At 33.5% G+C, this 21,414-nt stretch overlaps 1 long non-coding RNA gene across 1 annotated transcript; it reads right to left on the bottom strand.

Annotated features, from left to right (window-relative positions):
• Positions 1–7,903: 7,903 nt before the first annotated feature.
• Positions 7,904–8,730, bottom strand: LOC120269481. Its single transcript, XR_005539169.1, has 2 exons — positions 8,497–8,730; positions 7,904–7,954 (listed from the first exon to the last, which is right to left on the bottom strand). It is a non-coding gene; the product is annotated as an uncharacterized LOC120269481 (long non-coding RNA).
• Between the last annotated feature and the right edge of the window lie 12,684 nt (positions 8,731–21,414).

Raw genomic sequence — 21,414 nt, 5'->3', positions numbered from 1 at the left:
AATAAAGAAAAAAAATTTTTAAAAATTTTTTCATATAATTATATTCGTACATCACACGGGAGTAATACTAGTATTACTTAAAGTCTAAAAGTCTAAAACATTATTAATAAATACTAAAAATATTTTTTTTTGAAACCCAAATATTTGGTCCTTATAATCTTATATTCATATTGAATTATTTTTTTTTAAAAAAAAATAACTAATCGTATGAGTTATTTTCAATATATATATATTATTAAAAATCGGGAATCCCCTGCGGGAAGTTATTTGGGAATCCCCGCCTCGCGGGTGGGTCCCCAGGGAACGGGATTCCCCACCCCATTGACATCCCTAGATGTAAGGGTAGCCATCCGGGGAATTAGACCTTGGCACCGACTGGATAGACTCCATCCGAGTGTCCTCCACACCGCTAGCCTGGCCACCATTAGGTTCGCGGCAAAAATGCCTCTGCATCTCATTCCTCCACACTTAACTGCATGACTTGTATAAATGTTACTCTATGATTTTAACTATGAATTAATGTAATAAACTACAAAATGAAACAAATAACCAAATATTTGGCAATCATTCTACAAAGAAACAAATATATATATATATGTATATATATATATAATCTAGGGTCACACATGTCTCGCACAAATTCCAACTTTCTTTCTTTTACTACTACTCTTTTATTATATATAAATTATTATACCTGTGTCGCAATCATTTAACTTTCACAAAATACTATATGTTAATTAAAAAAATAGATTAATTCTCTATTAAATTTAATCAAAGGCATTTTGGATATAAATTTAGGCTTTTTAAAGCAAATGTTCCACAAAAAACTTCCTAAATAACAAAAAAACTATCTAAAAAAAAATAATTTTTCATGAAAAGCTACACCAACTCTACTTTAGAATAATCATGGTGTTCATATTTGAAGTTTGAGTTCACATGCAAACAGTCATCCACATAGCAGAAAGACACTTTTGATTATGTATAACAGTGTAAGAGATCGGATAAGCAAGAGAGCTAAGATGCTGCTTAATAATGAAGGCAAATAATTTACAAAAACCCTTTTTAAAAAAACAAATAAAGGCCAAATAAATTAGGCATGGTTTTAATCAGTAATGCATTCAACATTCATTGCATGATGTTTCGATATTAGATAAATATAGAAATGCATGCATATGTATTTCCTAACATCCATATATATTACAGATTTTAAATAGATACAAAAATAATTAAACATGTAATTCTTGATGGGAAACCACTTAATCAGCACTACAATGATTTAACATGTAATTCTTTTTCTTTCAACTCATCTTTTAATGAGAATTTTCTAGAAGATGATGTTGTGGTTTTGTTTAATGTGTTGCCAGACCAAGATATTCCTCAAAGAGGAACCGGGTGATGACCTTGATCAAGTCTCGGCATCTTGCTTTGATTCATCTAAACCACCATTACCCCGTTCAATCATTCCTGATTATTCATGGCAGTTTATGGGTGGTGTTTGGTGTCTTGTGCCCAAGAATCACTTGAAGAATGTTGAGCTCAATCACCAACCTAATGAACCTAGGAGTCCAACAGCTAATTGGGATGATGAGGAGGTTTTTGATGGGAACTTGGAGGAAGATTTGGTTGATGGAGACGGCATGTATCAGGAGACACATGCATCGCCAGAACACCAAAACTCAGACATCCTAGAATGAGAGGATTCAGGATCTGATTTTGCTGAGAAGATCAAAAGACTATTCTCAGATTCCCATGAGGATACAGCAGCTACTGATCAAGTTAAACAAGGATCTTTAAATCTCAAGGGAGCTAGGAGGAGCGAGCCTAGCAAGAAACCATCCACAAGATGGACTGAAGAATCTGGTTACTTGGCTCACCCCCCATGCTCGACCAAGAAGAAAGGTGTCAGAGCCGGTACACGTTCCCCTGAAGGTACGGACTCTGCCCCTCTTTTAATTTCTGAATGGTCCAATGCTCAACTTGACAAATATTGCAATGCATATGGCATAGATTTAGTTGACACACTTTCTCAAAAAGAAGCATGCTTTGACCATATCCGGCAATTAGAAAATAGCCGTGCGGCTCCGGTCAGGAACCCGGCAGAGACCATCTAGATGGTCCTTTAATTAGGTCATTTCAGTTATCTATGAATATTATTAGATGGAATGTTAGAGGCCTTGGTAGGCCGGCAAAAAGGTATCTAGTTAAAGACTTTTTAGAGATTCACCACGTAGATGTTTGTTGCATTCAGGAATCGAAATTAGCTGAGATTAATCAGTTGATCTGGAGATCAATTTGTGACACTCGCTTAGATCAATTCGGCCTAGTGCCATCTATAGGTACATCTGGTGGTGTGATCATTGGGTGGAATAGTAGACTATACAAAGGAAAAGTCATTTTTGTTGGTACCTACTGCCTTTTTGTTGAGTTCACTAATTTGTTTGATAACTCAATGTGGGTGTGTACCTCCGTGTACGGCCCTAACCTTAGACAGTTAAAATTTTATTTTTGGGATGAGATTAGAAAGTGCCAAACACATTTTCCTTAGGTCATTTGGGGTGATTTTAATGCCATTTTTTATCTAGAAGATAAACATAGGGGTCCACCTAATCTAGGTGATATCAAGTGTGCTTAAAGTCTTTTGAGAGACCTTAATCTTCTGGAACCGCCGTTTGTTGGTCAAAAATTCACTTGGACTAACGGTCAAACTAATCCAACTTGGGTTAAACTCGATCGTTTCCTTGTTAACCCAGAATGGATTGCTTCCTTTCCTAGAGTCACTCAAGTTAGTCTTCCCAGACTAGGCTCATATCATGTTTCCTTTAAGATTAGAATCGAGCCAACATTCCTTCTACTCTAAACCCTTCCGTTTTGAGCACGCTTTGGTTCTCTAACGAGCAACTAAGTGATCTCATCAAAGAGTGTAAAATGAAAGAAAGCCGATTGGTTGTGGTGCTTTCGTTCTAGCAAAAAAACTTAAGATCCTTAAAGCGAAATTATGTGATTGGGCAAAGCACATTTTTTGGTTCAATCAAACTAAAAAAATGCTCTCTCTCTTGCATGACCTGGATATCCTAGATCAAGCTAAGGAATCTAGATCCTTAACAGAGGATGAGGGTAGACAGGAGTCTGAGCTACATCTTGCATTAGATCACCTTCTTAACCAGGAAGAACTGTATAGGAAACAACGTTCAAGGGTTAAATGGTTAAAAGAAGGAGATGAGAATACTAAGTTCTTTCATACTGTAGCAAATGGTAGGAGGAACAGAAACTTCATCCCTCGTATCATGGATGGGGAGTGCCCTATCGTAGCCAGTTTGGGACCAAAAGAGACTCATGATTTAAATTTTCTTAGCCCACTCTTCTTACGTATAAGTCAAGAGTTGACCTTTCCCCATTAGAGCTTCCCTTTTCTAAGGAAGAAATAAAAAAGGCCACCTTTGGCCTTGGGGCAGACAAGGCACTGGGTCCAGATGGTTTTCCTCTCTTTTTTTTCCAAAAATATTGGAACATAATAGAACCTGAAATCATTGCACTCTGTGATGGTTTCCATGAAGGTTCTATTAACTTGGAGAGAATTAACTGAGCTAGCATTGCCCTAATTCCCAAGAAAGACAATCCGATGGGCGCTTCTGACTACCGTCCTATTAGCCTTATAAATGCTTTCCTCAAGATTTTATCTAAACTCTTGGCCTCTAGTTTAAGTAATTTCTTGGACGCTCTAGTGGAACCCTCTCAAACTGCTTTCATCAAAGGATGGTGTATTTTTGATAACATTGTCACGGCAAAAGAATTAATCTTCATCATCCATAAGTGAAGACTACCGGGGTATATCCTCAAAGTGGACTTTACGAAAGCCTTCGATATGGTAGACTGGGACTTCCTGGTAGAGTTGCTGGATGCTTACGGTTTTGGGGCTAAATGGATCAGCTGGGTCAAGGCGATCCTTCTCTCTTCTAAGGCTAATTTTTTAATTAATGGATCACACAAGGGTTATGTTCGTTACCTCATGGGGCTCAGACAAGGAGACCCTTTGTCCCTACTTCTTTTTGCTCTTGTCTCTGATGCTCTTAGCCTTATGTTCAAGCACGCTCTTGAGTCTGGAGTGTTGATTGGTGTCCCTTTAGGAAATTTTGGAAAGATGTTTCACCTCCAATTCGCTGATGATCTCCTGGTTTTGATGACAGGTGGTATGGAGGACTTGAGAATCAAAAAGCTAATCCTTTATCTTTTTGAAGGCATGTCTGGATTAGCGATTAATTTCCACAAGACGTGTCTCTACTCGTCTTCTTCAGGACAATTGCCATCGGACGCCCTTGCAAAAACCCTTAGTTGCAGTAAAGGGTTGCTTCCAGTCACTTACTTGGGTCTACATCTCTCTAGACGAAGGCCCAGAAGACAAGATTGGGAAGGTTTGATTGCCAAAATTAGGGCCAAACTAACAGTGTGGCAATCTAAATTCTTGTCTTTAGGGGGTAGACTTACACTAGTTGATAAGTGCTTGTGTATTAGTAATATGAAGTATTCTTTTCTTGCGTTGAGCATTATTTTTATTAGATTTTAGTAATACTTTTGTGTATGTAGGGTTGTGGAGCCAAATATGAAAGAAAGAAGCCAATGTAGATTGTGAATGCACTATTTGATGAAATCTTGGAAGGAACAAATGCGAAAACACAAGTTGGGTTCAAAGATACGTGAATGTGTGCCAACCTCCATGTATTCAAGCAATCACATGGTTTGGAGGGACACAAAGGCAGTCACATTTGTGTATTCCAACTCGTGCAATAATAGCAAGATCTTCACCAATGAGTCTGTTTATTGAAGAAGTGACGCGATCTACGGCATAAACGTGTGCCTGTTTATGTTGCCTCGATGAAAAATGTAGAATTGGGAGCATTTTAGCGGGGGAGGAGGGTACTGTAGCAAAACACTACAGCAATTCATTGTAGCAGTTATTGTTCACAGCCCGCAGAAAATCAGAATTCCAGAGAATCCACACACCCGTGTGGAATTTTCATAGGGTCGTGTGGAACATCCACAAGGCCGTGTGAATTCCCGATTCCAGCCTATATAAAGCAGCGAACAGCCCCGATTTAAGGATCCTTTTTCCCATCTTTTCTCCAACTTTTGAGAGGCTTGTGGCTAGGGTTTAGATAGAGATTGGCAAGGCTTTTGGAGTGGTTCTACGGCTTTGACACCACGTTTCTCTTGGAAGATAGCTATTGGGGGAGCTTTCGTCGACACCGATCCGGCGAGGTGTGTCCTAGGCTTGACGAGGGGACCTTTGGAGAGGATGAGGCTACTCCACAAGACCATCGATATGACTACCGAGGGGGTTTTCCTATGGATTACTTGTTTTTACTTTTAATTTTACTATTGATTGTATCTTGCTTCATGGAGAGCTAAATCTTTAGAGAGTACTTGGATTTGTGAACCCTATTGATGTTTTAATTGAATTCCAATTTTGAATGCTTGTTGAATGATTTCTCCCTTACAGTAATAATAGGGTTGAGAGTTCATATTGGTAATCATTGTTAGCGAGTGACACACCACGAGGGTTAGACAAAGCTAGATTGGAGAGGGTCGAGAGGGTGAGTCGAGAGGTAGCGGAGCGTCTCTTTTCCCTTCCTATATGATTTATCCTACCTCCATTTCCTAGAGTTCTTTGCGGTCACAATAGAGTGAAGTGCTAAAGGATGAACTCCGCTGGGGCTTAGTTGCGCGAGCGACAGAGTGAAGCGTTGCAGTGAACTTTAATATTTGGGGCTTAATTGTGACTAGGGGCCTTTCTCCTGGACCAAATGGTTAGGTCTACATATAAGAATAGGGTTTATCACTTGGAATCCCTAGAGCGTCTTGCAACTTTGCACAGTGTGAGATGTTGAGACTAATCATTTTCTCCGCCGGGGCATAGTATAGAGTTAGTCATGGTTGACCTTAGGTTTGGGACCGTGTATCTTAGGATGTCCACGACTTATTGAGCATTAGTTAGGAAGCATAATAGCTAGTTTTGCACTTGAAGCGATAATCCTAAGCGGAACAATATCTAAGTACCCCACTTCTTATCGATTGCCTTTCCACTCACTTATTTGTGCCTCCCTTTTCTCATTTCTTTTATTTTGTCTACATTATATCTTATCAACACAATCATTGTTTCATCTTCGCTTGGTTAAGTAACAATCTTGGTGTTTTTATTTCTTACTCAATGTGGATACGATACCCACTCACCTGGAATTTATTACTTCGATAAACCCGTGCACTTGCGGGTCACACGCAAGGGGTGTGTCACTAGTTAATTCTGTTCTCTCCTCTATCCCGTTATACTGGATGTCAACTTTCAAGCTCTCAAGCTGGGTTTGCCATTCCATTGATCGAATAATGAGGGACTTCCTTTGGTTTGGGTCTGATTTAGACTACTCCAAGATTCGGCTAGTGAACTGGAAACGCTTATGCCAACCTCGGGAACATGGTGGTTGGGGTATTCTAAATCTGGTTGATTTCAATGAGGCACTATTGGGTAAGTGGTGATGGAAAAGTTTGCCACAGATACCCAATGGTTTGGAGCCAATGTCATTAAGTTTAACTACTACCAAAACTCTGCAACTTGGAACCTTCATTGCCGCTCCCCTGCTCGAAAGTCCTTTTTTGGGAATGGTTTGCTTCGGGCCTGTATTGCCCCCATTGTCAGGGATGGAGCCTCAACCTTATTTTGGTTTGACAAATGGGTAAACAACAGGGCTCCTAAGGACCTGTGGCCTGAGCACTTCAGAAATTCTCATTCCTAAAATGGCACTCTGAAGGAGCTTCAACATTTAGTTCATGCAGTATGGTTCACTGCCGATCAAAACTTCGGAGAGGTTGTCATTTGGGAGACTTTTCTACAATGACCTAGTGATGCGAAAGGTTGGAGTTTGATGACGAATGGATGTTTCTCGGTTAAGTCTTTCTATGGATTCCTTAGGAATGGTGGGGTACTCTCTGCGACAACTAACATGATTTGGAAAAGCATCTGTCCAAAAAAGGTTAATCTTTTCAACTAGTTGGCATAGGATAACAACATCCTGGACCCTGACTAATTTGGCGAAGAGAAGATGTAATAGGCTCCCGACAACAACTTGTGTTCTCTGCTATGCTGATATTGAGACAACAGACCATCTACTTATCCAGTGTCCTTTAGCTGAAAGGATTTGGATTTTCTTCACACACTCTTTCTCCCTTCCTGGTCCTCCATCTTCTTTGGTCGAACTTTGGGACAGGTGGAAGCCCCAGCTACCTTCTCGTGTGAGAGCTATTGGGGACATTATCATTAGAATCATCCCTTGGATTATTTGGTTGGAAAGAAATGCACTCATCTTTAATAATAGCTTTTCTACTTTTCAAACTATCATTGTCAAAGCCCTGTTCATGATGATTTCATGGATTGATGCAGCTCTAGAGTCAAAAAAAGCTAGGCTTGAAGGTGCAGTCGTGACTGCCGAGCGTAGTCTTAAGTTTCTTGGACACCCCTCAGTTTCAGGCGAAGAAGGACCAGTTGAGTAGGATGTGAGGCTCTTTGAGCGCCCTAGGCCCCTTAGGGCCTTGAGACTCATCTATGTTTGGTATTTCTCTTTTTCTGCTTTTGGCCTTGTATTTTGTCAGTTTCCACCCCTGGTGGACTGCTTTGTAGTTCCTTTTGTTTGCAATGAATGTGGTTTATCCACTTTTTGAAAAAAAAACAAAAACAAAAAAAAAAAACAAAAATAATTAAATTAATTAATACAAAAGCCCCTTTTCCCACCTTTTAAGTTCATAAACCAACTAAATAATAACAAATATAAGCAATCAATAATAAATACGGAAAAAACATAAAATTAGAATGTAAATTAACTAATACTCACCATAACAAAGATTCTAAATTGTATTTCTGTCTTCTTTTTGCTTCTTTTTGCATTCAATTCCCTGAAAACCCCAAAATTACCTGCAAACCATCATTTTATCAGATGAATATTCATTTTCATATATATATATATATATATATATATATGTTACATTTGATATATACGTAAAATAAATTAAATAAAACACTTTCTCTACAAAATAAGCAATTTTAATAATAATAATAATAATAATAATAATAATAATAAAACCCATCCCCCAACAAAGGCTCAAAAAAACAAAATCATCCAAATCTCATAAAAACAAAAATTCACAATCTCCATAATCTTCACGATCACCACATTAGCAAAATCCCTATATATCTCCAACAAACACTGAAAAAAATCATAAAATCCCAAACAAAAAATTCACATAATAACTCGCATCATGATCTCCACCATCACCACATAAGCTAATCTGTGTAAATCTAACACCCAAAAACAAAACCCGCAAACCAAAAAGAAATTAAACCCAAAAAACATCAATTTGTGAGACAAAAAAGTAAAAGATCAAAGGGCTAGCGAAGAAGAAAAGGCGCAAAAAAAAAAGGAGAGAAAGAAAGATCAGATTTGAAAACACACTCACCAAATTCCTCTCAAAATCAAGTATCTCGATGGCCACATCCTCATCAAGCGGAATACAAATTACCCGATGAACCGTGGCGCCGGCACCCTTCCCCACCATCTCATGGAGCTGATAATGCTCGGCCCTGATTGGATACTTCCTTGATGTGTGATGAATCTGGGAGATGAATCATGGATCAATTCATAGTGGTTTAATGGATGCTGCTGCTTGAGAAATGAAGAATAGGCTGATCAGTATGACTGATGCTGTGTCTGAGAAGAAGAGAAGTGAGAACTGTTAATATAGTTGTGATTTGGTCTTAAGTTCATTGGCTGAACTAGCACACGTGGCAGCAGATTAGAGCATGATGTTATAAGTTCGAATGGCTGGCAATTGAAACAAAGTAATGGAGTTATGGAGTCAATCTCTACAGATGGGTTATAGTAAGTCATGGGGGCCAGCGGTTCATTAAATCTCAGCCATTGATTTTGTAATAAAAGCAATGCTTGTAAAGAAACAGTCAGTTTTTGGAATGAGATTTCCCTCCTTTTCTTTCTTCTCTTATTTCCTCGAGTTCTATCTCTTCTTTCTTCTTCTCTGTGTTCTTTCCTTCTTGAATTCCAGAAATCACACAACATTCTTCCTCTCCCTTCCTCCCCAAAGATCCTCCCCCCTCCCCCTCCACCGCCGGGCCAAAAATTACTCAATATAAAAAAAGGGGGAAAAACCTAGGAAAACATAGAGATATGAGAGATAAGGAGTAGGAGATTGAGGAAAGAGGAGGAAAAGGGAGCTTTCAATGTTCTCTAGCCATAAAGATGAACTAATGCTGTGGAGATTCTCTGATCTCTTCCTTGCTCTCATGCTCACTCTCAGCTCCACCTTCTTCCTTTCCACCATGAAAATGTTACCTCTTTCCGCGGCCATTGGGAAATTAGGGTTACAAAAACCAAAAGGGTTTCAGGGGCTATTAGTCATTTACTAATTTTTTTAAAACAATCCCCAAGGTCCAAATGGCGTATGGAGAGGCTTTGAGGACTATTAGGCAAGATTAATATTATGTTTATATTATGCTTCCAACCTCTAATACCAAAATATCAAAATGCAAGTACTAATATAATCTTGTTCTATTTGAGAATGTAGATACCTAAATTAAAATACAAACTTTTGCATATATAAGTTCACATGAACTAAAAAATAATAATAAAATACAGATACCAGTCACCTATTTGAACAAGTTGGGCATTTTAAATTGCAATCTCCTTTCTTTTATGTCATAAAAATAGTCAATAATTGAATCACTATCAAAAGTTTGTGCAATTCCCTTTCAGTTTATGTAACTCCCCAAATAAGCATCTTCCATTTTATTTCAAACTCTTGTTTTCACATGCTGCTAGCAATAATGATTCGATGAATATGGGGGAATCCCCGGTTCTCTCCCCCATGGAAGTAGGGTTGGGAAAAAAATTTCCCCGGTCACTGTAGCTAGCGAGGCTAGGGAGTGATCTCCCCGCCCCGAAATTCTTTATATATATATATATATAATAAAAAATGAAAAATATACCACTTATGACCCATTTTAACCCATGTTAAAGCTTATGGTGCTTTGTGCCTTGAGATTCACACATTGACACTCAAGAACAATCACAACCCATGGCTTGCATTTCACACAACTTTCACTTTCTTAGTCTTTCACCCTAATTTGAGTAAATTCTTCTGAAATTGCCTCCAAGCCCCTGAATCCTTCATCTCCAAATCCTCAAAATCTTCTCATCTCTTCTCTCCAAATCCTCAAAATCTTCTCATCTCTTCTCTATAATTCATCAAATGCTTCCACCGATTTCCACGGGACTATTTTCTTCATTTTTTTCTAACTCATAAGCCATGGTTTCATTTCTCAAGAATTTCAACTTGACTGTGTTTTGGATTTTGAGTATATTTTGGATTTTTGTTTCAAAATCAAAGAATGAGGTGTTTGTTGGCGGTGTTGGTGACAGTGTCTCACACTGGAGAGAGAGACAAGAGAGAGTTCTTCTATTTTCCATAGCAAGTAAGCCTCTGTCACACATCTAATGCTTAAATACATACCTGATTTTTTTAATACAGTGCAAATTTTCTTTATTCAAGAGTTTCTCTTGTTTTCCTTTTCATAAAATCATATTTTACCATCTTAAATGATTGTCTAGTTGTTATGAATTTATCATTTAAAATGATTCAGAACTAATTTTCTTTAACTCTTCTTCTTATCAAGTAGTGATTGTTATCTTTTTTTAAAATTTTTTTAATATTCGACTTATAATTTATAGCTTTGTTTGCACACTAGTATATAATAATGGTTTCAATGTAGGTGATCAAGTGATATCATGGATGAGGGTAATCATGAAGAGAATTTACATATTGTATATCTTGAAAATTGTGGACAATCTATAGAACAAGAAAGTTTTGAACAATCTAGAACATACATTGAATCAACAACACTGGTTGGATCCAAGTCAAACATTACCAACAAATGAAAGTGAAGAATTGAAATTGGGCACTAAGACTCGTCTAAAATCATATGTATGGAATCATTATAAGAGACAAAATAGATGATAAATGGAAAGCAATATGCAATTATTGCCAAAAGAAACTTGGAGGGGATACAAAGAATGGGACTAAACATTTACATGATCATTTTGCATCATGTCCTTTGAGAAAAACTAGAGATATAAAGTAAAGTATTTTGAAACATAAAGTACATAATGAAAGCAATGCTTCAATTAGGACATTTGCTTTTCGTGAAGATGTTGCAAGAAAAGAGTTGGCATCAATGATTATTGTCCATGAGTATCCTTTGTCAATGGTTGAGCATCAATATTTTCAAAGGTTTGTTGGGCCTATTCAACCAATATTTAAAACAATTGGTTGGCATACAATAAAAAGGGAAATATTTAAAATTTATGAGCAAGAAAAAGAGAAAACGATGAAATTGCTTGAAAATAATGAGAGTAAATTTGTAATTACAACCGACATGTGGACTCCAAGCAATAATAATAATAAAAAGATTCATGGCAATCACAACACATTTCATTGATGCTAATTGGAGCTTACAAAGTCGGATTATCAGGTATTACTTTTCTTTATTTAACTATAATGTGTGGGTGTGCTTACATTTCAGCTTTTTTATTATTTGAATCAATTATTCAATTACCAAGTACTCAAATATTTCAGCTTTTTTATATGTATCTTTAATATTATTTCATACTTTATTTGATTAGGTTTATTTATGTGCCATGTCCACATACTGCTGAAGTACTTTGTGATGTGCTCACAAATTATTTAATGGATTGGAATCTTGATCACAAGTTATTTGCATTAACATTAGATAATTGTTCAATAAATGATTCATTGGTGAATTTAATTTTGAACAAACTATCAAGAAACATAGATTCAGAAGTGAAAGAAATAATTTTATCTAATAATAGTGGGCAAATTGGTGTATTACCAAACCACGTTGATCTTAGTTACTCTTCGAGATAGAGTAGGAATGTCAGTGGGGTGGGGAATCCTCGTTCCCCCCGGGGCCCCGCTCCGACGAGGCGGGGATTCCCTGAAACATCACCCCCGCGGGGCGGGGCGGGGGAGGGGAATGGTCTCCCCGCCCCACGGGGATCCCCGCGCCCTACGGGGATTCCCCAAAAATATATATTATATATTTTTAATATATTTATTAAAGATTATTTCAACATTAACATAATATTATATATATATATATAATCAATAAATATTTATTTGTTAATATTTTTAGTTATTATTATGGAACTCACAATTATTTCATACAACTTATTAACTATTTAAATTTATATATTTCATTAAAACATATTTATTTAATAAAATCTTAAATTATTATAATAAAATCATTATATAATATATTTACAAAATTAAAATTCAAACTTCTAATATTCATAAAAACTAATTATTTATCTTTAAAATAACCCCGATGGTTGTAACCCACATGTTATGTTTTTGGATCGAGGGCGAGGATTCCCCGTGAGTGGGATCCCCAGCAGTGGGGGATAGAGTAAAAGAAGGGAGGAGATTCTCAAACGAAGAAATGGATCATGGATAGATGGAAAATTATTGCATATATGGTGTTGTGCACATATTTTGAATCTAATTGTCAAAGATGGGTTAGAGATTATTTCTGAAACTATTGAAAAAGTTTGTGATAGTGTTGCATTTTGGAGTGCTACACCAAAAAGAAATGAAAAGTTTGAAGAAACGGCACGCCAATTGAAAATTTTTTGCACTAAAGAAATTGGTTTTAGATTGTAAAACAAGGTGGAATTCCACTTATTTGATGCTTGATGTTGTCATTTGTTACAAAGATGTTTTTAAGCGTTTGAAACAAAGGGACCCTTTTTACAAATGTGTCCCTTTGAATGAAGAGTGGGAAATGGCTACATAAATTTGTGGTAAATTGAAACTATTTCATGATATCACTGAGATATTTTCTGGGACTAAGTATCCCACTATCAATCTTTTTCCCCAAGATTTGTGAGATTAAGATGGAATTGATGTAGTGGGTTAATTGTGGGCAACCTTGTATTCATCTTATGGCATTTAATGGTAGCAAAATTTGATAAATATTGGGCTCGAGTTCATGGTATCATGAGTGTGGCAACTATATTAGATCCTAGATACAAGATCAAATTTTTGGAATATTATTTTCCATTCATTTATGGTGATGAAATGGCAAAGATGGAAGTTGCTAAAATCCAAAATATTTGTTATGATTTACTTGCTGCATATTCATCAAAATATAAGATTAGTGAACATGGTGGTTCAATGTCCAGGTCATCAACAAATAATCCTACACAATTATCATTAAGTCATGATGGTGGGTCGGCTTGCATGTGCAATTTTGACTTATATGTTGCTTCTTCAGAGTCTGAAGTTGGGAGTGTGTACACTTAATTAGATCATTATTTGGAAGAGTAGTTGATGCCAAGAAAGAAAGATTTGGATATTCTAAATTGGTGGAAGTTGGCCCTTAAATATCCTACATTGCAATTAATTGCTAAAGATATTTTAGCAATTCCAGTATCTACTTTGGCTACAGAGTCGCCTTTCAGTACAAGTGGGAGATTTATAAGTCCACACCATAGAAGATTACATTCTGACCTACTTGAGGCATTAATGTGTGCACAAAATTGGATATTGGCTCCAACAAAAGGTATGATATTAGCTCTCACATATTTTTATGATTAACTTCAATTTTCAAATTACAAATTATAATAGTTGACCTAATTATTAATTAATGGTTTAGATTCACTACAAGAAGTGTTGAATTAGAAACATTAATTTAGCAACGGACTTGTTTTGTTACTAATTAGTAACCGATTAGTAACGAATTAGCAATCTATTTCAGTTTTACAAATGAAATTTACATCTGTTTCAACATTTGAAACGTAAATGTCATCCGTTGGTAATCCGTTTCTATTTTAGCAACGGCCTATAACTCCATTTGTAAATTACCAACATACATGTAATCCGTTTGCAAGTTAGTAACGGATTAAAAATCTGTTTCTAATATTAGTAACAAAACATAATTCTGTTGGTAAATTAGAAACTGAAACAATTCTTCTGTTGCTAAATTTAAAACTATTTGTTTAAAAAAATTAATATGGAGATACTTATTTATATAATTATGATTTAATGAATATTAGTTCAACATTTTAAATAATTGTTTGAAATTAATATAATTAATTATAAATGTCCTTAACCTTACCCATGAAATATCAATTTCTAATTATTAATTCAACATTTAAAATATATGAATTTTAAAAATATAATAACTCTTTTAAGATATAATTTTTTTAGAGTATTAACTCCTTTTATGTGTATATCATTTTAGGATAAACATTATTTTGGAAATTTTTTAAATGGCTTATATATATAAACAACACAAATAATTTCCTTCAAAGAATATATATATATATATATATTAAATTAAAATAGATATAACTTAAATATAGAAACAACTATAATAAGTTTTTCATATACTTACAATATTTAAATTTTTAAAATATATTGACCATTTCGAGATAAAATAAATTTTAAAAATAAAATATTTATAAGTAAAAAATAAAATTACAAACAGATACAAGGATCCATTTCTAATTTAACAAACAAACTGAGATCTGATTGTAAAATTGCAAACGGATGTGGAGGCTCTATTTGTAATTTTTCAAACAGATAAATATCTGTTTGTAAAAATTACAAACAAATTCTCCATTTTTAATTTTACAAACGGCTCCTTGTATCCGTTTTTAAAATAATAGATAAATATTTTTGATTTTTTTATTATATTTTTTATGGAAAAAAATTATTGTTTTGAATAAATTTTAGTAATTATAAATTTTCTTAAATCTAGTCATAAAATATTAATTTCTAATTAATAATAATAAATTAAAAATATTTGTTTAAAAAATTTATTATGAAGAATGTTATTTATAGTATTAGGATTTAATGAATATTAGTTCAAGATTTTAAATTTTTGGTTTTTTTTAAATTGCTTGGAATTAATTTAATTAATTATAAATTTTCTTAACAGTAATCATGAAATATTAATTCTAATTATTAATTCAACATTTAAAATATATAAATTTTCAAAATATAATAACTCTTTTAAGATATAATATTTTTTACATTATTAACTCTTTAATGTATATAACTTTTTAGAATAAAATTTATTTTTTAACTTTTATGAATGGCTTATATATATATATATATATATATATATAAAGAACACCAATAATTTCTTCAAAGAATATTTAATTTTTCTAAATATATTGACTATTTTGAGATAAAATAAAATTTAAAATTAAAATATTTATAAGGAAAAAATAAAATTACAAACGAATACAAGGATCCGTTTCTAATTTTACAAACCGATAGGGATCTATTTGTAATAATACAAACGGAATTTGAGATCCATTTGTAATATTACAAACGGACGGAGATCTGTTTTGTACTTTTACAAACAGATCCCTTTATCCGTTTGTAAAATATTGGATAAATTTTGATCTTTATATTATATTTTTTTTAAAAAAATATTTTTTCTAATAAATTTTCATAATTATAAATTTTCTTAAATATAGTCATGAAATATTAATTTGCAATTAATAATAATAAATTAAAAATATATATATAAATTTACACAATATATTATCTCTTTTTTGATAAAATTAATTTCATAAACAAAATATTTGTAAAAAAATACTTACAAAATTCATTAAAGAACTTAATATTATATTTAGTGGCATCAGTTATGATTTTATAAATATATCTTTATATAATAAAATTATTTGGATTTTTTTGAAATGACTTACATATATAAATGTGCATAATAATTTTCTTTAAAAGTGAATATATTCATAAAAATAATATGGATATAATAATAGCGGAAATATATAAATAGGTATAATAATTGTTTCTCAATATAATGGAAATATATAAAATTAATAAATATATTAATTATTTCTAGATTGAGTGAATTTAAAAAATAAAAAATTTATAATAATTTAAAAAATATTAAATTGCAAACCGATCTTGGATCCACTTGTGAAATTTCAAACGGATCCAAGATCCATTTGTTTGTATTGAAGTGGATTCGGATCTGTTTATCAAACGGATCCGAATCCGTTAAGATATCAATTAGTTTTAAGAAGACAAAATTTTCTTTTCGGTTCTTTTCTCTCTGAAACCCTAGCTCTCAATTCCGAGCCAGGAACCTAGCACTTCGATGATCACTTTCGCCATTGCATTGCTAGGCCGAGAACCCTTCTCTATCGCTTTTCCTTCACCAAACCAAGAGCCTTATAGAAGGTAAAAATTGGTTACCTTCAACTTCTTTTTTGGATTTCATGTGTTTGAGAAATTAATGATTATTTGCTGCATATTTGATACTATTGAATGATGGCACTTTGTTAACAATTTAGGTTTTGCCCACCTTGTTTTGTTCCAATCTCACTTTTGTCTGAGTGCTTGTGAATGTGGAGCATTGATAACTCATGCTTTCCTTTCAGCAGAAAAATAATAATAAGTTTTCTTTATGTTCTCATAATTTTGCATGGTTTAAAATATGTGGTATGTGATGCAGAAATTAGTTTTGGTTTTTTATTTAATTTCATGTAACATCTATAAATAGTACTAGTTGAATAGTTATTTGTCATCAATAGTTGTACTTCGTACTCGGTTCATAATTAATGCTTAAATATAAACTATACCTAATTCAACAATGTTAATTTCTCACTATAATGATGCATGAACACATGGGAGCCTTTCGTAATTTAAGAGGAATTTAACCTCATCAAATTATATATATATATATATATATATTATGTTTTCAGGGTTAACACCAGTGAAGGTGATGAGATGTTGATTGCATGTTTTCAGGGTTAGCAATTATTCAATGTGAGGGACGATTTTATGTGATATTTTCAATATTATAACTTAAAAATTTGTTTTTATAAACCATGATAAAATGTTTTTAATATTAATGATTTTTAAATGCTATTTATTAAATAGTTAAATAGCTAAACATCATAAACAACGGTTTACATAATGTTAATTTAATTGTGCATGATTGAGGTTATCCCCCAACTAAACACTTTATATTTGTTTTTCGTATATCTTTTAATGCATTTTAGTGTTCTATTTAAAAAAAACATGTTTCACTGCATTTCCTTTCATCAGACCACATGCCAAAACAATTTATTATATTAAAGAAATCATTCAAAATGTTTTACTGCTTCCATTTTTAGGGCATCAATGAACTTTTTAAAAGCTTTAAAACAACATCATCATCAACAACAACAACAACAACAACAATAACAATAATAATAATAATAATAATAATAATAATAATAATAATAATAATAATAATTATTATTATTATATAATAATAATTATTATTATTATTAATTAGGCATGCTGACATTTATTTACACTACACATAGCATGGAAACCATGAATATCTATCCATCTGTTTGTGTTATTAGACATGGGCTTGTGTGCATACAGTAACATGTCTTGTTGGGTGGTACTATTGATCAATCTAATTTTATTGTGTTGTGACTTATGAGGAAAAATGAGTGGTTTTATTGGTAAAGTCTATGGTTAGGGGTTTTTATTTACTTATTCATTTATTTTGTGTTCATTTTCATGTGAGGATGCATGTGCATGTGCTTGTTTCATGTAGAGTTATTTTATAGCTTGTGATTAAGTTTTATGTATATGCCAAGCCAAATACAGACAGAAAATTTTGACATTGTTTTGATTGAATGATAATAGCCACATGATAGAGTGTGTCAGTTTCAAAGGTCAAATTTTTAGGTGTGTTTCTCACATGGTTAAATAAGCATGAAGAAGATGGACGGTGACAGGGAAATGCTAGCATGAAGGGAAACGTGTTTGATCTATGACATGTATACATCTTGTCACTAGTTGCGAACACATTTCCTTATTTTATTGCCTTATTTGGAGAATTAGAAGCTAATTTTATGATTTTAATCAATATTTCTCAGCGCAAATGTTAATTATATAAATTTAATCATAAAAGTATTTTATCTCATTCTTTAGCATTTTATTGCAGCCTATTGATTAGTTGAATTTTCTTTGCTACCACTTGACATGTTTGGTTAGTCTTATCTGGAATATTGGCAATTTGGCATTTATTCAAATGAAGTGCATTGCAAAGGTAAGTGCTATGTATTTTTTATTTATATGAATTTAAAAATCAAAATAGATTTTATGAACTATGATAGGGTCACATGTACATGATATTTTATGGCACTAGATATACAACACTTAACCATTCTGGTGCTTAAACCATCACTAGAAACTATAATGTTGAATGTGAGAAATAATTCGATATGCATGCATTTTTCTCTTTAAACATAATATTTTAATTGTTAGAGGTCCAATAAAACATGTTCACTGATTCCATCCTTTTATAACACAGTGCTTAATAAAATGTATTCATAAAGGAGTTGGATGTATGTTAGGCTTAAAGATGGCTTTCTAAACCCTAATTTTTTAGAAGGAATCCATGAATTTATTGAGTTTGCAAAGAGGCACCCAGAATGTATGGATGGAATCAAAATCAAGTGTCCATGTAATCATCACAAATGTCAAAATTGTGCCTTTTTGGATGAAAATATAGTTAGATATCATCTAATGAAGTATGGATGCGTAAAGTACCATTACCGATGGATTCTCCATGGAGAATCCAATGAGACACTTATTGATGCTCATGGCGAATAGGATGTAACCGCTAAACTGTTTACAAGTGCTGGACCATCATCATATAATATATATGAACAGATGGTCATAGATGCTAGAGGGCTTGATTTCTCACCTAGTTATGTGGAGGAACCTCCAAATGCAGTGGCTCAAAAATTGTTTGATATGTTAAGAGCCGCCAACAAAGAGGCATGGCCGAGCTATGGAAAATCACTCACAACTATCAGTGGTTGCAAGAATGTTAAATATGAAGGCAGGACATCATTTATCAAAAGGTGTTTCAATGAACTTTGTTAATTTTTGAAAGAAATGTTACCGGCCAATAATGCAATACCAAGTAACTTTTACAGCACAAAGAAATTAGTTCAAGGCTAGGGTCTACCGGTTGAGAAAATTCATTCTTGTCTTAATGAATGTATGCTATACTGGGGAGGAGACAGTGAACTAATGAGTTACAAAATTTGTGAGCATCCTAGGTATAAGCGCCGACAAGGTAGCTCATATATATATATATATAAATATTTTATACAAGAAAATGTATTACTTTCCTTTAACTGCAAGGCTACAATGATTATATGCATTAAATGAAACAACAAAAGAAATGAGATGGCATGCCGAGCATGAGCATGAAGAAGGGGTCATGTGCCATTGTTCTGACTGCCTTGCGTGGAAGCATTTTAATAACACCTACCCTTCATTTGCAGCAGAAAGTCGGAATGTTAGATTGGGGTTGTGCAATGATAAATTCCAACCTTTTAAGCAGTCAGATCACCAGTATTCCTCTTGGCCAGTAATTGTCACTTCTTACAATTTGCCTCATTTGATGTGTATGAAAGAGGAGAATATTTTTCTAACTGTGATAGTTCTTCTAGTCCCAAGAAATCCGAAAAATATGTTGGATGTGTATTTGCAGCTTCTCATTGAAGAATCCTTTATGTCAAAACCTTCATTTATAAACAACAGCAAAGATAAGTTTCATTTCTTAAAAAAATTTCTGACCATTTCGTCAGCTTTATGTTTAAGCTACTTTTCTCATCCATTTCAATTAATCTAGAGTTATAACTTTGACTAAGTGTCTAATCAACTAATTACTTAAATGATTAATTTCTTCATGTACCAATAGATTAAAGAAGATGCAAAATGAAGCTAATGAAAAGGATAACAAGCATGAACTTTCATTTGTCACAATTTCATTTAATTTTTTTTTAATGTTTTGATACTTATCTACTGTTTGAATTGAAAAGTAGCATGGGCAGATGTATACGTAGTTGATGTATTCATTTTCATGTTAAACTACAGAAACACTTTATTTGGGATGAGTCAATTTCATCTATTATCAAGATGGCATGGCAGTGCAAAGCTACAGAATGTTATAGATCATTGATGTGTGTATTTAGAAAAGGTAAAGAAAAAAATAGGTATGTGATTGACACTGCGTGGCAAATATGGAATGAAGCCTGAAATTTTTCACAAGCCGTCTTACTGAGGCTGAAGGACCTGGATCTGGTATATCTCGGCACTCAGGAGGCTCCATTTCCCACATATGTCATGTAGAAAAATTGGTAATGCATTTTTATTTGTATAAATATAACTTTATTCTCCACATAATATTTCTAACATGGATTTCAACATAATATAAGTTGTTATATTATTATAGCAATCGAGGCTTGGTCGTGAGCCTCTTTCATATGAGCTTTTCAAAGTGATACATACAAAGAAAGGTAGCTCTGACCTTATTGATGCAAGAGCTCATGCCATCAAGGTAAATAGATCAAATAACTCATTATGTGTATTTGAGTTATGGATGAGTAATTTATTTATATATATTTAAGTTGTAGACTTTGTTTACGATTCATGAGTTTTTAATCGATTGTGTTAATCACAAAATTTAACTTCTCAAATTTATTGTGGCAAGATCGTTATTTGAACCTTGTGGGTCAAGCATCGCAAACACAAGAAGAGGGTATTGAGCCTTCTATTATGGACAAAGAAAATATATTCCTTCAAGCTATAGGAGGGGAAAAGAAGCATCAGGTTTATGGAGTGGGCTCCCAAGCATCTATTTTCTATCCCCGGTTATTGCAAATCTCATCTATAGGTACATCATTTATGGACCTACATGCTAATATTAGACAAGCATGTGATATTGTCAAATTGCTTCTCTTTTATAGGTACATCATCCAAGGAGCTACAAGTTAAGATTACACAGCTGAGTGAGACTGTTAATCAGCTACAAGATAAAAACAAAGAGCTTCAGGTGAGTCTGCATGAGATGAAGGATGATAATAAGGAGCCTCAATAGAGTCTACACGAGATGAGGGAGGAGAAAGATCAATATCATGAACAGATGATGCGTCAGATGCAGGAATGATGATGGAGCTAATGTCGTATAATTTGTTGATTTGAATGGTTTGATTTTTGTTGATTGTTATCTTGAGAATTGAGATATTTGTGAGAAAGATAGATGTTTTCAGCTTATAATATGTTGCATGATTCATTAATTTCAATGGTTTGATATATATTATTGCTATGTTTTGAGAGTTGAGATATTTGTGAGAAGAATAGAAAAATGTTTTTTTTTGTTTATGACATGTTGTAAGATTCATTGATTTGAATGGGTTTATTTATTTTTGCTTCATGTTCATGTAATTT

This window comes from Dioscorea cayenensis, chromosome 9 (assembly GCF_009730915.1).
Source record: "Dioscorea cayenensis subsp. rotundata cultivar TDr96_F1 chromosome 9, TDr96_F1_v2_PseudoChromosome.rev07_lg8_w22 25.fasta, whole genome shotgun sequence".
NCBI classification, from domain to species: domain Eukaryota; kingdom Viridiplantae; phylum Streptophyta; class Magnoliopsida; order Dioscoreales; family Dioscoreaceae; genus Dioscorea; species Dioscorea cayenensis.
This window is presented reverse-complemented; position numbering and strand designations above follow the sequence as displayed.